Here is a 14,774-nt window from a genome sequence, read left to right as displayed (position 1 = left end):
CATTTAAGTTCTACTCTCTTAGCAACTTCAATTTTACAATGTTATCAACTACAGATACCATGTTTTACATCAGATCCTCAGACCTTATTCTCCATACAGGCGAAAGTTTATACTCTTTTACCAATCTCTCCCTGTTTCTTGCACCTGTCAGTCACTTTTCTACTCTTCGTTTTTATGAGTTTGACTTTTTTTTTTATTCCACATATAAGTGATACCATGCAGTTTTGTCTTCCTCTGTCTGACTTACTTCACTTAGCATAATGTCCTCAAGCTCCATGCATGCTTTCAAAATGGCAGGATTTCCTTCTTTCTTGTGGCTGAATAATATTCCACTGTATATATATTCCACATCTTCTTTATCCGTTGATAGACACTTAGGTTGTTTTCATATCTTGGCTATTATGAATAATATTGCAGTGAACATGGGAGCGCAGCTCTCTCTTTAACATCTTATTTTCATTTCCTTTGGATATATACCAGAAGCAGAATTGCTGGATCATACAGTAGTTCTGTTCTTAATTTTCTGAGGAACCTCCATACTGTTCTCCACAGTGGCTTCACAAATTTATATTCCCGCCAACAGTGCACAAGGGTTCCCTTTCCTCCATACCCTCGACAACACTTGTTATCTCATGTCTTTTTGATAATAGCCACTCTGATAGGTGTGAGGGGACATCTCATTGTGGTTTTAAAACATTTAATAATTACACACTTAGTTGTTTTAAAAAATGTCTTCCTACTTATGGCAAGTAAGGTTGGCATTCCATTTATGGCAGTGATATAAAAAATCTTTTTGAATATATTAAGTGAAAATGAGAAAATTTAAAGACAAGTATTTCTAAAATAATAATACCATGGTACTTTGACAAGGTAAAAATTGTGATGGTAATATGAGCAGGGCAGAACTTGGGGAAACACTGGCATATGAAATAACTGCACATCTCTGAAAGCTTTGACCAGTGATCCCAAAAGAAACTCCAGGGAAGGTCAAAGGCCAGAATGTTCTGTTTAATGCACTTTCCATCCAGATTCTTATGCAAGAAATGCCCCGAATTTTCTTAAGGTGTTCCTAGCAGTAGATCTGTTCCCCATCAACATACGGCACATTTCTTCAAGAACCCTTGGTTATTTACCACAAGTTACATCAATTGTTCAGTGCAGTGATCTTCAAAGGTAGGTTTACACAGGCCCTGGGTGAATGCCAGAGGATCCGCAAGGCATGACAAGGCTGGAATATCTATTTGTATTTTTTTAATCTAAAATACAGGGCTTCCCTGATGGCGCAGTTGTTGAGAGTCCGCCTGCCGATGCAGGGGACGTGGGTTCGTGCCCCGGTCCGGGAGGATCCCATATGCCACGGAGCGGCTGGGCCTGTGAGCCATGGCCGCTGAGCCTGCGCGTCCGGAGCCTGTGCTCCGCAACGGGAGAGGCCACAGCAGTGAGAGGCCCGCGTACCGCAAAAAAAAATAAAAAATAAAATACAGAAAAATAAATTTGCTAATGATTAATACACAGACTGACAATAGAGCAGATGTCTCTTTTATAAGTGTACACATTTGGGAGTGGGACACTAAACACCATTTTACAAATAGGACATTCAATCAAAAAGGTATGATTACTACCAGATGTGAGAAAGGGGTTGATTAGATCTAGGACTTGCACTATTGGTGTATTTGCGACCTGTTTTCTCTAGGCAGGCTTGTTCTCTCCCCCCCTATCTATCCCTGAGGAAGGGTGAAGTGAGAGAGGGCAGAAGACCCTGAAGAAGCCACCCTTGAATAAAAGATGTGTGTCCAAGAGGTCACCCTCACATGTGAAGGATCATATGCTGTTTTTTACAGTCCTTTGGAGATCTCAAAACCCAACCATCTTGTTCCAGTTCCAAATTTCAAAAAGGAAAGAAGACCCAAGCCACAAATGGACTGGGTTCCCAAATCTTCTTAGTATTCATCTATAACTCAGAATTAATTTTTCTATAAAAATGGCTTATAGTAATTCATTTTCTTAGAAGAGATCTATTTAATACTCAATATGGCAGAAATAGACATTTGCAATGACAATTTACAGATTATAATGCTGTTACAATACTAGTGATTAATGGAACAAAAATTGAATAATGTATTTTGAACCATGTTGTAGGTAGAGAAAACCATGAGAATGAAAAATAGAGACTTTCATGAAGACTTGGAAAATGGCTTCTAGTCTCCTTCGAGGACATGAAAGATACACAGAACTGGCTTTTTCTTGTCCAAGTTCACTGCAAAACTCACAGAGCCTCTCTTCCTTAATACTAGAGTATCACTAGTACACTCCTTTCACTTACATTCATGATTAGCATCCATCTTGGGTTGGTAAAGACGGAAAGAACAAAGATTCATTTGACTCCGACAGAACTTCACCCACCAAAGTAATTATTCATTAATATAAGGGTCTGCTTATATTTAACCTTTTCTTGTCTCATTAAAATATTATGTTCTCAACACACCTCTCAGAGATAATTCAGCTGGTGTTGGGAGTTGGGTATATACTGCTCTTCATGGGTGTTAAAAAAAAAAAAAAAAGGCCCAATGGTTCACGAGCTAAGGTTCCACTTTACTGGACCACTGTTTAGTTTACAATTGACAGAGATTATGGGGGTCCTTTCTGAGGCTTTCTCTTAAGGACCCAGGCAGGATGATACTTTTTCCACGTATCTGAGGAGCACACACATCAGATTTATTGTTTGGGCTAGGTCGCTTTTCCCAAAGAACTTAGAATCCATGGGACAATGTGGAAATTTATGAATATTTTAAAGTTTCATCAACACATCATGAAGGCACTAAAACAGATTGGAAATACATAAAACATAGCTGTAACCACTTGCAGAGGATGACAGTGGCAGGAAGACATAAGGGAAGAGAAATAGCTCTCTCTGCAGTTTCTCACGTACACACACTAACAACAAAATGCACACAAGTTCATATTGGGGTCTGATTGCAAAAAAGAGCCCGCACTTGCAAAAGAACAGTAATGCTAATGATGGCAGCGTAATGATGCCATCTCCATTTTCTTTCAGTCTCTCTCACCTTCCACTCTCACTCCCACCCTGCCTCCCTGTCTGTCTCCCTGGTTGCCTTTGCCATCCTCCTGCTCTAACATGAACAGGACACAAAGCAGAAAAGAACTGAACAACTGGTGAAATGGGGTGGCTGGGGGGGTGGAAACTCTGAGTTGTTCAAGACTCCCCTGTCTATTTGCCATGTTACTTTCCTCAGAGAGGCCTCCCCTGACGACTCAGTCACAAAGAGCTGCCCCAGTCACCGTCATCACACTCTCCCATTCTCCTGGTTGACTTTTTTCCCTAGCACTTTGCATTGTCTAAAGTAGTTGTTTGTATTTTGTTTTCTCGTGATGTATGATTTTTATTTCTCTTCCCTAATAGAATGTAAACACCATGAGAGCGGGGGATTTGCCTGTCCAGTTCATTCCAAGATCTCCAGTGCCCAGAACAGTGCCTGGTCCCAGGAGGCGCTCAGTTAATAAATGTTGACTCAACAAATACCCTGAAATATCCAACAGATGACATGGGCAACCAACAGTTTCTAGGAAGTAGATAGTAAGGACTCAATACATGGTGGTTATTATGGTTTTATTATTATACTGCTGTTAGCCAGAAAAATTACCTGGCCTCTAGGATTTGACCACATTCTTTCCCAGGCCAGCAAAAGAATCTGGTTCCTCTTGCCTCACCCTGATCCTAGAAATAAAATTTGTCCCCAGGCCTCAGAGCTGCATCCTACCCATCCTCAGCCATAGTCCCAACACCTCTGTGCCCTCAAAAGCAGGCTCACTGCGCGGCCGGGGCCTGTGCTCCGCGACGGGAGAGGCCACAACAGTGAGAGGCCCGCGTACCGCCAAAAAAAAAAAAAAAAAAGCAGGCTTAGTGTTACGATCCAGTCTCCTTTGAGAATATTGGGTGAAAAATCCCCACAGCCTTGGCCTCAGCTTTCTTTGTTCACACTGTTTGCTTTGAAGACCTTAACACGGTGCTGAGAAATCAATAAGCAGGGATGCTGCCAACCCTGCGTGTATCTCCTTCTGATTCTCCTCCGGGAGGCTTGGCTCACTCTGACACACTGATAAGTCATGAAGTACCCAGCTTGGTCTGCAAATTAAGCCCCTCATAAGTAATCAAGGAACACCAAGCTTAGCGTGCTGTGGGTTTTCCATCGTGAGTGTCATTGGATGAAATGAAAGTACACAGTACAGGTTTTCGTAATGAACAAGCCTCAAGTCAGGTTTGCTGTGATAGGGTTATCAGTCATTGCACAAATTAATTATTTAGGAAAGCACTTTTTACAGTGGGTTTTCATTTAAGTTTTGCCCCTTGATGTATGTGTATAAAAATGACTAATCCATTGGACACTGCTATTGTACTTGTGCATCTATCACTATCTGGCCTTTTTTTAGTAATTGGTTTATTAATTATAGCATCTTAATGATCTGTTTAAAATAAATAAACCATTTGCACCATTTCAAAGGTATTTTGTGAGGCTCAGCTGATATTAAAATAGCACCAGCCTTATGTGCTTTTTCAGCAAGTGACCTAATTAGTTAATAAAGTAATTGAATATTAAAAAGGATGTTGCAGGTGATTAAAATTTAAGAGTCTTCAGAATGTTATTAAAGCTATAAATCATACATCACTGTTTTAATTTGCATAGCTACAGAATTACTAATGGTCCCACGTGCACATGGGGCTTGGCAATTATTCCTTTAACAAAATGTTGGTGATGCTGAGGTACCAAATTCTTTCAACTTCTGTTGATAGCTGCATAGAAACCTGTTTCTGCCAGATTAAATATCTAACTGTTGAAATTGCTGCTTGCTCCCTTTTGACAGGTACAGACATTCATTCACTCAAGAATGAATTGTCCAAGAATTGTTAGGTGTTGAGTATAATGGTGAGGAAAACAGACATGGTCCTAATGGCGTTTATATTCTGGAGTTAGTTGGGCAGAGACACTAGTCATAAACTTCCCTAAATTCATGTATAATTACAAAAGGTAATAAGGAGCTATGAAGGAAAAGTACAGGATTTTGCTGGTGAAATCTGACCTCATCAGCTAGATTAGGGATCAAACACTTAATTCCAGGTGAAGGGGCTGGGACTTCACCCAGCAGGCTGTGAGCTCTTGTTCAAGCAGGAAATCCCTGATGAACCTGCCAGTGGTATGTAGGAAGGACTGGCTGGAAATGCTGGTTGTTTACCCAACAGCCATCACTCTTTCCTGGCTATCAGAATCCCAGTTCTATTTGGGTATAGCACTAGTACTATGCTCAGGGAAAGTAGGCCAAGGCCCAGGGATAAATGATGAGAAGTCCAAATCAATTGTTGTAATCCCATTGCCCTTTGTCTATGATTGGTTTAAGGTAGATGTGTTCTGAGGAACTCAAAGAGGCTTTCTGAAGAATGGAAAAGGAAATATACAAGGAGAACACTCCTTTCCTCTATGCTTTTGGATGTTAGCATGAGTGGTGGTGCTACTTGGAGCTATAGTAGCCATACTGACACCATGAGGGGGAAGACAAAACAAACGAACAAAGCCACACACATACATACACAAACATACTCCCTAAGCCTGAGGCCTAATATTGTTGAATTGCTGAACCAACTCTAGAAACTTTGGATGTCTTAAAATATGAAAGAATAAATTTAAGTTGAATATTCTGTTACGTGCTGCCTAAAGCATCTTAACTGAACCAGAGGAGTCAAAAATGAAGATACTGGAAGCTGAAAGACAAATTAAGAGGCAAATATAACTGTCAGGTGAGCAGTGATAAAATGCTAAGCATGGTAGGGTGGAACAAGACGAATGGAAAGTAAAGTCAAGAATGGAGTTGAGGGGCTTCCCTGGTGGCACAGTGGTTAAGAATCCACCTGCCAATGCAGGGGACACAGGTTCGAGCCCTAGTCTGGGAAGATCCCACATGCCACGGAGCAGCTAAGCCCATGCACCACAACTACTGAGCCTGTGCTCTAGAGCCCGTGAGCCACAACTACTGAGCCCACGTGCCACCACTACTGCAGCCCGGGTGCCTAGAGCCTTTGCTCTGCAACAAAGAGAAGCCAACACAATGACAAGCCCGTGCACCGCAACAAAGAGTAGCCCTCGCTCACTGCAACTAGAGAAAGCCCACGCACAGCAACAAAGACCCAACGCAGCCAATAACTAAATAAATAAATAAATTTATCAAAAAATAAAAGAACAGAGCTGAGGCATTGTGGACACAGAATCAACAGAATTTGTCAACTTACTAGTATCCAAGGTACCAGGTAATGGTAACTGCCATTCACTGAGTATTTCCTATGTTCCAGGCATTATTCTGAGCACTTTACATGCAGCATCTCATGTAACCATTTCAACAACTTTATGAAGTACTATTAGTTTTCACCATGGTTGAATCCTGTTTCAGTCATGCCTTGATTTATCAAGTCAAATCCCAATATCCTCTATAGCCACCAGTGGGCAAAAGCAGATGACTTGCTTCAGACTCCTTGGGAAAGCTGCTGGCTAGACTGCTGCTCCTAACATTTTTCATTTCATAGCACACATAGAAAATTATAATATTAAAGCACACACTGGGGTAAATGCGAGGGGACTCAGGCATCTATATGGGGCTTCGCAAAAGCCTTCACTACTCTTTATTATATAATTATAAGAAAATAAAATTCAAAATTTAGGGAAGATATTAAATACTGAATTTGTGTAAAATTTCTAAAAAATAATCTCTTTGATTTTTAATGAAAAATTTGTTTTTTATGAATATAGTTTTTTAATATCAGATTTTATGCTTGAAATAGCAATTCCTGAAGACTTAATCCAATCAATACTTACTAATCACGGTCTCTTCAAATTCTTGATAGTCATCACTAACAATAAATTTTGTTCACACAAGTGATATAAATAAAAGTAAAAATTCTTCTGACATCCTTCCAAATTTTTTACAACTTTTGAGTCATATTTAAAGTGTGTGTGTGCACGCGCACGCAGTCGTTCAAAGTAGTTCTTGTGGTTAAAGTAGTCATCAGGTCCACACACAAGGGAAGAAAGCTGATACAACTGCATTCCCACTTCTTAACATTTTGATTTTCTAATCTGAGTAAGTCTTCTGGCACTTATAAAATGGTCTGGCCCTTTTGTTACTAATTCATGGCTTTCCAAGGATGAGAAAGCTACAAAAGTGGGATAACCCAAGGAGCACTGAAACAACAGGAGTTATTCTTGTGGGCTGTTCTTGTGCAGCAAGAACCCACAAGGTAAGGGAGACATGAAAAGAAAAGGAAAAGCTATTCACCTGCTGACACTTCTACGGCCCTGACAACTTCGTGTTTCCATACCGCTAAAACGTTACACTCTGCCTTATGGTATATTTGAATCCAGATTCCTATATAAGACAATTTTCCTGGTTGGGGCGCATCTCTGGACCTGGAAGCAGGGAGAGAGGACTCTTTGGACTTCACATTCACAAACACCTCACATACAGACTGTGGCTCTACCTCCAAATGAGGCTATGCACCCACTCACAGGTACACAGTGAGGATTGGAAGCTGTACGTCATTCAGCCTGAATTTTACAAATACACCACATTTATGCCTCTTTGACATTTCTTCACTATTTTCATGTATTGCAAGCCTCAAATAATGGAAATGGCCAGGCTCTCTCTCTACCCTGAAGAGGCCCGTGTGTGTCTCTGTGTGTGTCTTTTTATGTGTATTTGTCCTCCAGTGCACATTTTCATAAGTGGATTGGATGTAACATGTTCAATTAATTAAGGAATACATTTTTATTACCAACACCACTAACGGTTATATCCTGATCTCCATAAGGAACTGGCCAACTGGGGAGATTAGCGTGCACTGGCTCATGACTGGAGGGGAACAAAGATGTGTGGTCAACACATCTGCTTTGCACGTTTGTGCTTTGTTTATCATAAAATGGGCGATAATGATAAGGATGTGTAAGAAGCACAGTGTTAATGACAGTGCCGATGGAGAGTGTGAACAAAAGCCATGACTTCTGAGAAAGCTGGATGTAAATTAAACCCCAGATTTGTTCAGACTATAGGTTTTATAGCTACACGTTTATGGCTATTAGAAAGATCTTTGGTGTTGAAATTCCTGCAAGAATAATTTCATCACTTCAAGTGTGAAACTCCCTAGTCACTGATTCCAACTTCTCCCATGGAAGCAACTGCTTTAGAATATTGTTTTTGCTGACGTGACCATTTTATTACAGAACATAGTGTGTATTACGTAACACATGCAGCTTATATCCATGCATTTCATAACACACAGGAGGACACTGACCACTTGTGGCTCAGGAGGTCTTTGCCTATAGTCTGAAGATAAACATTTTAATTTCAATAGTTGCCTATTTATTTTCATGTATACTTTCAATTTAAGGCAAATTTCCCTATTTTGCACTGATGGTAGTGATGCATAGCTTCTTTTTAAGTGTTAGCTAAAAAGTGAGTCAATGTATAAAACATATCAAATAAATAAAAATGCAGTGGTCTATTTGGGATAAGGCAAAAATCATGGAGATGCTCTGCAAATGACCCAAGTCTTGGAAACCATGGGCTAGGTAATAATAAGAAGGAAGATGTAGGCTTTGGGTTGCGTTTCTGATAGCGATGATGGCCACACATTCATCCTGGAGACCAGTGCCATACACACGTAAAGCTGCTGCCTGATGCCCCAGGAGCGTGCTTTTCCACGTGACACTAATTGGCCCACACAGGAGTGAAACCATGACCCTTCCCTCATTAGCCACATGCTCAGACCAGCTGAGCTAGCTCGCTCTGGGTCACTGGGGTCCCATGTAGGAAATTACCATTCCAGTGCCCTGTGGTCCTCTCGTAACCCCAACTAATGAATGTCCCGTGGAGCCTAATGTCATTCCTGGGGGAGCACATAGCTCTCCCAGCAGTGAAGAAGTTGATGACATGCTGAAGTTTTAACCTAGGGAGAACCAACTGAGGCGGCACGGAGAACTCAGGAAGCCTGGGAACAATCTTTCAAACATCTGTGTGTTAGAAAAAGGCCTGGCCTCAGGACATGAAATGCAAGCACAGGGAAGTGAAGAAAGCAGCTGAGCATCACACAGCAAGTTTATCATAGCAAAAATGACAGTAAGTGCTTGCTGTCTGGGCTGAGCACTTCCTGTCACCAACCCTATAAGGTAGGTGGTATTATCCCTATTTTAGAGATCAGGAAACCGAGGCTCAGAAGTCACTAGTAAGCATCTAAGATAGGCACTCCTCCTAGGATTGCCATATTGTGGAAATTAATACATCACCAAGTAGAAGGGAAATATTACCAGACAGACAGCTTGCCAAACCTTTCTGCTTGTGCCCCCTTTTAGGTCTCAGGGTAAAGACTGTAGGCCTTCAGGTAATCTTTATTTTTCTGTTGCTTTAGCACATCCACAGTGTAGCCTTTAGAAGAGTTTTTTTTTTAATAAGATGAATAATAAGATTAAGAAGGCAAGGCCTAGGGAAAGCATTCTTCCCAGGTGTTGGAGAACACTGGAAAGAAAGGGATGGCAGCAGCCTTTCTATATGCATTCTGAAGACCTGGGAAAGCCCACTAGCCACTCCCCCTGCTTTTTTAACAAGACTATTGGATCGATACCCCTTCCAGGGCCAAACTAACTGCTGGGTGAAATGAAATACCAAGTGGCCCTCACTTGGCAGCCACTCTTACCAGAGCCGCAGCTGGCCCACTGCCCTGGGGCTGCCCACTGCCACAGTCCTTTCTGGGAGCCATGAAGGCCCATGTGAGTGTCCACTTCCAGCCGAAGATCAGGGCAAAAGGAACTAGAGACACTTGGCACAAAACAAAAGCCCTAGTTTAACTCAGCCCTCTGTTTTCTGATTAGTCTAAGGGGATGACTCAGCTTGTCCTCAAAGCTTCCTACTCAATGCCTGTGAAATTTGATATTTTTAAGGTGCAACTGGCTAACAATCAACAGATAGATAGATATCTAATCAATAGATAGAGACAGAGTCCCAAATTTGACATTTATTAGCAGGAGAGATGTTGGTAAGTTATTTAACCTGTTTCAGTTCCCTCACATATATACTGGGGATAAAATCTTCCCCTCACAGTGGCTGTATCTGAACAAGGCAATGTGTGTAATACACTTGGCACACAGGGCTCTAATGCTCAAGAATGACAGTACTTCTTATCGCATCCTCTGTCCTCTGCCCCCTCACGGAGCGCAACTGAGTGAAATGTGATGCAAGTTGTCATGGTCCAAAAAGGCATGAAATAAAACTCCTTATTATCATCTTATTTTTAGTTGTTCATTTGAAGACCAGCGTCTAGTTATTTCACATACTGTATTCCTCTTCACCATAGGCTGCTGGGAAATTATTCCTTGACATAGAGAGGGGAAGGTCTTTTGAAGGCCTTGATGTGAAGCGCTTAGAAGACTTACCAGCACTGCCCACCCACCCCTCCTGCCCCCAGTGCCCAGCCTAAAACAACATACTTTTCTATTAGAAAACTTTTCTTGCTTGCAGCCTTGGAGTGGAGGCTTAATTCTGGTCACAGAATTGTGAGAGAACTGCAACCTCTCTCATAAATGGGCTCTCAGGCATCAACACTGGAGGAAACTGAATTGTTTCCAAAAGCGAGACAGCGGCTAAGAAATAAGGGTATCAAGACTGTTTTCCTGGAGTAATCTCCTACCCAGTGGGAAGAGGCCAGGCGGAGCAGACAGTATTCTGAGAAGAAATGAGGAGCCCACAATGTGAGAACAGCAACAGACTCCCTAACATAGTGGACAGCGGGCCATCTCTCTCTTCACTCTTCCGCGGGCACGTTGGCTGGCTGATTGCCATCGGTCAGGCTTCCTTAACTTCACATTATGTAAATTCAGTAGTGGTAAGAGATGTTTATATTGCCACTTGGGTTGACTATAGTTTGTTTTTCTTGATTATCTCAGTCCAGACTGGTGAGCATTTAACAATAAACTGTATCAGTGCCTGGAGATCTGGAGACTCAGATCCCCCCCTGGGACTCTGTAGTTAAACAGTTCTCTTTAAACCACTGCCACCTAGTGGTAACTGAGCAGACTGAAATGTGCTTCACTTATGTCCAACGAGAGAATGGGGATGGGCAAAAAGGAACTTGTTTTTTCCCTGCCACCCTACCCAGGAAGCATAGGGAAAGAAGTGACAGAAGATGAATCTCATTCCACTGGCCTCCACTCCCTGCCAATGTTTAACCATCACTGTACATTTTATATGTCAAGCTAGCGGACTCTTCTGACTTTATTTTGACTAATGAGGACATTTTCATTTAATCACAAGCCTTTGAGATATAAAACAAACAAGCAAGGGCCAGAACTGGAGCACCTGGGTCTTGCCTCCCTTTCCTCTACCGTGGTGGTTAGAAACTTCCTGATGTCAGCTGCGCCCAACTTAATGTGTTCTTTGAAAGTAGGGAATTGGGTCTTGACAATTAACTTGAGGGTTCCCCCTCTAAGAATCAACGTCATTTTTGCTTCTCCACCTTACTCAGGTGACTCAGCGCTAGAAGCACACGGAGGAGATCAAGTAATCAATGTGGCAAATCTCTGCAGAGCAATTTCCTGTACATGCACAGAGGAGCTGGTGGCAAATTCAGATATTCCTGGAAGCATATGAGGATCAACGAGTCAAACGCAGTAAAATCCTCCGAGGTGAGCAGAGTCAATGGTGATCTCAGCAGGTTGTGAAGAGAGTGGATTAATGCCAGTGAGCTATTAGGTAGAATAAATTCACAGAGCAATTACCACTGCTTGGGGCTTAGAGGAGATAATTCACAACGTGGGCCAATTTCCTTTTCTAAGCGTGAACTTCAAATAAACTTGGAACAACAAAGCAAGCTCAAGGATAGTGATGTAGGTGTGTGAGCTCTGGTAAAGAGAAGGCACAAGGTTACAACAATGAGACTGCAGAAAGCCTGAGATGTTTCAGCTTTCTAGATCAGTGTCCTCCCTTGGTAACAGACTCCTCTGCCTCCTTCTCTGCACCCACCCCTCTCCAATCAGCAGACACAAAGCAGCCAGTATATTGTATTAATCATATTTATTACAGTTTCCAGACTCCCATATGACAAATACCTAAAGCAGAAGAACACTGCAAGCTGACGTTACTAGCAGCAACCCACCTAAACCCTTCCTGGGAGGAAGGGTTTAGGTGAATTTAACAATGAGGAGTAATTTCAAGACAAGAATAAAAGTCATGTTTTTTCTTTTAGCAGCTGGTATATGAACAGTGAAACTATAAATACAGAGAGTCATCCAGGTTTAGCCTTGTCTAAAAAACATTAATAAGTCACGGTGCAGAGGGGTATCCCCAGGATTGCCAAACAGAAGGCTAATGCCTTTAGATGTCAGTATGAAATAAGCAGATCACTTTTTAAGACACTGCTTACTATCTGCTTTGCTGTCAGGACAACAGAAAAAGAACTGGACTGCTGCCCTAGAACTTAGCTCACACATAATTCAGTCAGACAATCATTGTTTCAATCACCCCTAAATTTTTTAAAAACACATCCCCCCCCCCCCCACCGACAGCTCTAAAAACATAACATCAGACATTTGCTCGGAAGGACTAAAAATCAAAATCAATTGCAGTGTATTCGGAACAGCTTTTACGGCTTTCTTGAGGGACAGTTCCTATCTCTTCAGAGAATGTTTTTAAAGAAGCACTAACTCTGGTAGCTTATCAAACTACTCTTTATTCTAAATAAATAAGACCAACTGAAGGTCTCAGGTGTACTTCTTCCACACACACCCCCTCCCCCAGATCTCCAAACCATCCAAAGCCATTTCTTGACAGAGAGCTTTCATTTTTATTAGAGGAGTGCAAGAGAACTTACAAACATGTGAAAAATACTCGAAACACCGACAGTAAAGGAGGCCCAACCCTTCCTCAGAGCCCAGAAAACTGTGGCAGGAACCCCAAAGGCTTATCTTAAATCCATCAACTCAATTTGCCAGAAAGTCATGACAGACCACTCACCATTGCCACACAGGCCTAGATGGGATTTTCCTTCTTTACAATCACTAAGAAAAGCCTTCTGGGAGTTATTGCCCAGAAGAACACAGGCTGATGAACAGAAGCTACTGAAAAGGGGTCGACTGCATTCTATATCTGGCACAGGAAAAGGAAAATGAAAACATCTGGAAACCATTACATTTATACCATGATACTCTTAGGTGAATCTTTACCTTCCCTCAGCAACCATTTCTTTCATAAAAAATACACAAAGGCTTAGAAAGCTTTGGGGCAGCACCAGTGACAGCTAGCTGTCTTTGAATAATTTTAATTTTTTCCTAAAGGCAAAATTAAGAGAAACTTAAAGAAGTAATTTACAGAACAGATTCTATTTCATGGTTTTGCCCATGCCAGCTGCTATGGAAACAGTACAAACAGAAATACAAATAGCCACTCTACATCAAGTTAGGTTTCCATTTTTTCTCAAGGGATAGAAGCAGTACACCTAGGTTTCTGTAAGCCTTCTGAGGATGAAGGGCAGCTCATAGCTCAGGGCCTGACAATCTCTAAAAGTACTCCTGGACTATTTCACCATGAGGATAGGTAAAGCCCTTCTTCATTCGCTAACGACTCTAGCAAGGATTCTACGCACCTAGACTTTAACGCTAATGGTTTCTAGGCTTTCTGACTTGACATGCGCCATGCACGGAGAGCAAGGAACCAACCAGTCCAAGGCCACCTGCCTTAGACACTGATAACTCCAGCTAACCATCGCACAAACGGCCCACCTGTTGTAAATGGTCTCTCAGAGGAAGCAGAAATACTTCCCAAATACTAGCACAAACAACCTAAAGTACAGTCTCTCCTAGTGGTGAAGCAGTAGAACCATCTTTGTGTACAAAGAATGGCTCATGAAATCGTTCTGGGGGTGCAGCCACACCTTCCATTTCTCGATCCCTTGTTACTTCCTAACAAAGCTGGATACTCCTGAGAAGACCTCAACAAGTGTACAGGTCTGCCCTGTGAACTGCCCTGAAAACACACTGCCATGTCTAGAGATTACTTTGAAGAATCAAAGTTGAATGTTCAAAAATAAGTACTAGTGTCTCAAGCCCAAATCCCTAGAGAATACCAGAAGCCAGTTTTGCTGTGTTTTGGCTGCTTAGGACACCCTCGACGAGTTGATGGGGGCCCTCCAGAAATCTACCATTCTGGCTTTTACTTTCCCCTTTTCTTTTCTTGCCTTCTGAGGAAGACTTCAGCTATTTCCATAGCAACTTATTTAAATGTCCTAGATGACCACATTTTTGAGCAGCATATACATTTTTAGGACATATTTTTCATTCCTTTTGAACAATTTCTCCCATAATAAAGAAAAAGCAATAATTAAAAAAATTACTTGTCTAAAAATATGGTTATCATGCTTTGTACACAACAGCACATTTACTAGATAATACTCATTCCAGAATCACTGTCCAAACCAAACAAATAAATGGGGGTATATGGGCACATAAGACAGATGACACACAGTTTTGTTTTTTTTTGGTTTTTTGCAGTACGCGGGCCCCTCACTGCTGTGGCCACTCCCGTTGCGGAGCACAGGCTCTGGACGCGCAGGCTCAGCGGCCATGGCTCACGGGCCCAGCGGCTCCACGGCATGTGGGATCTTCCCGGACCGGGGCACGAACCCGCGTCCCCTGCATCGGCAGGCGGACTCTCAACCACTGCGCCACCAGGGA

This window comes from Grampus griseus, assembly GCF_964374135.1.
Source record: "Grampus griseus genome assembly, chromosome: 3".
Lineage (NCBI taxonomy): Eukaryota > Metazoa > Chordata > Mammalia > Artiodactyla > Delphinidae > Grampus > Grampus griseus.
This window is presented reverse-complemented; position numbering follows the sequence as displayed.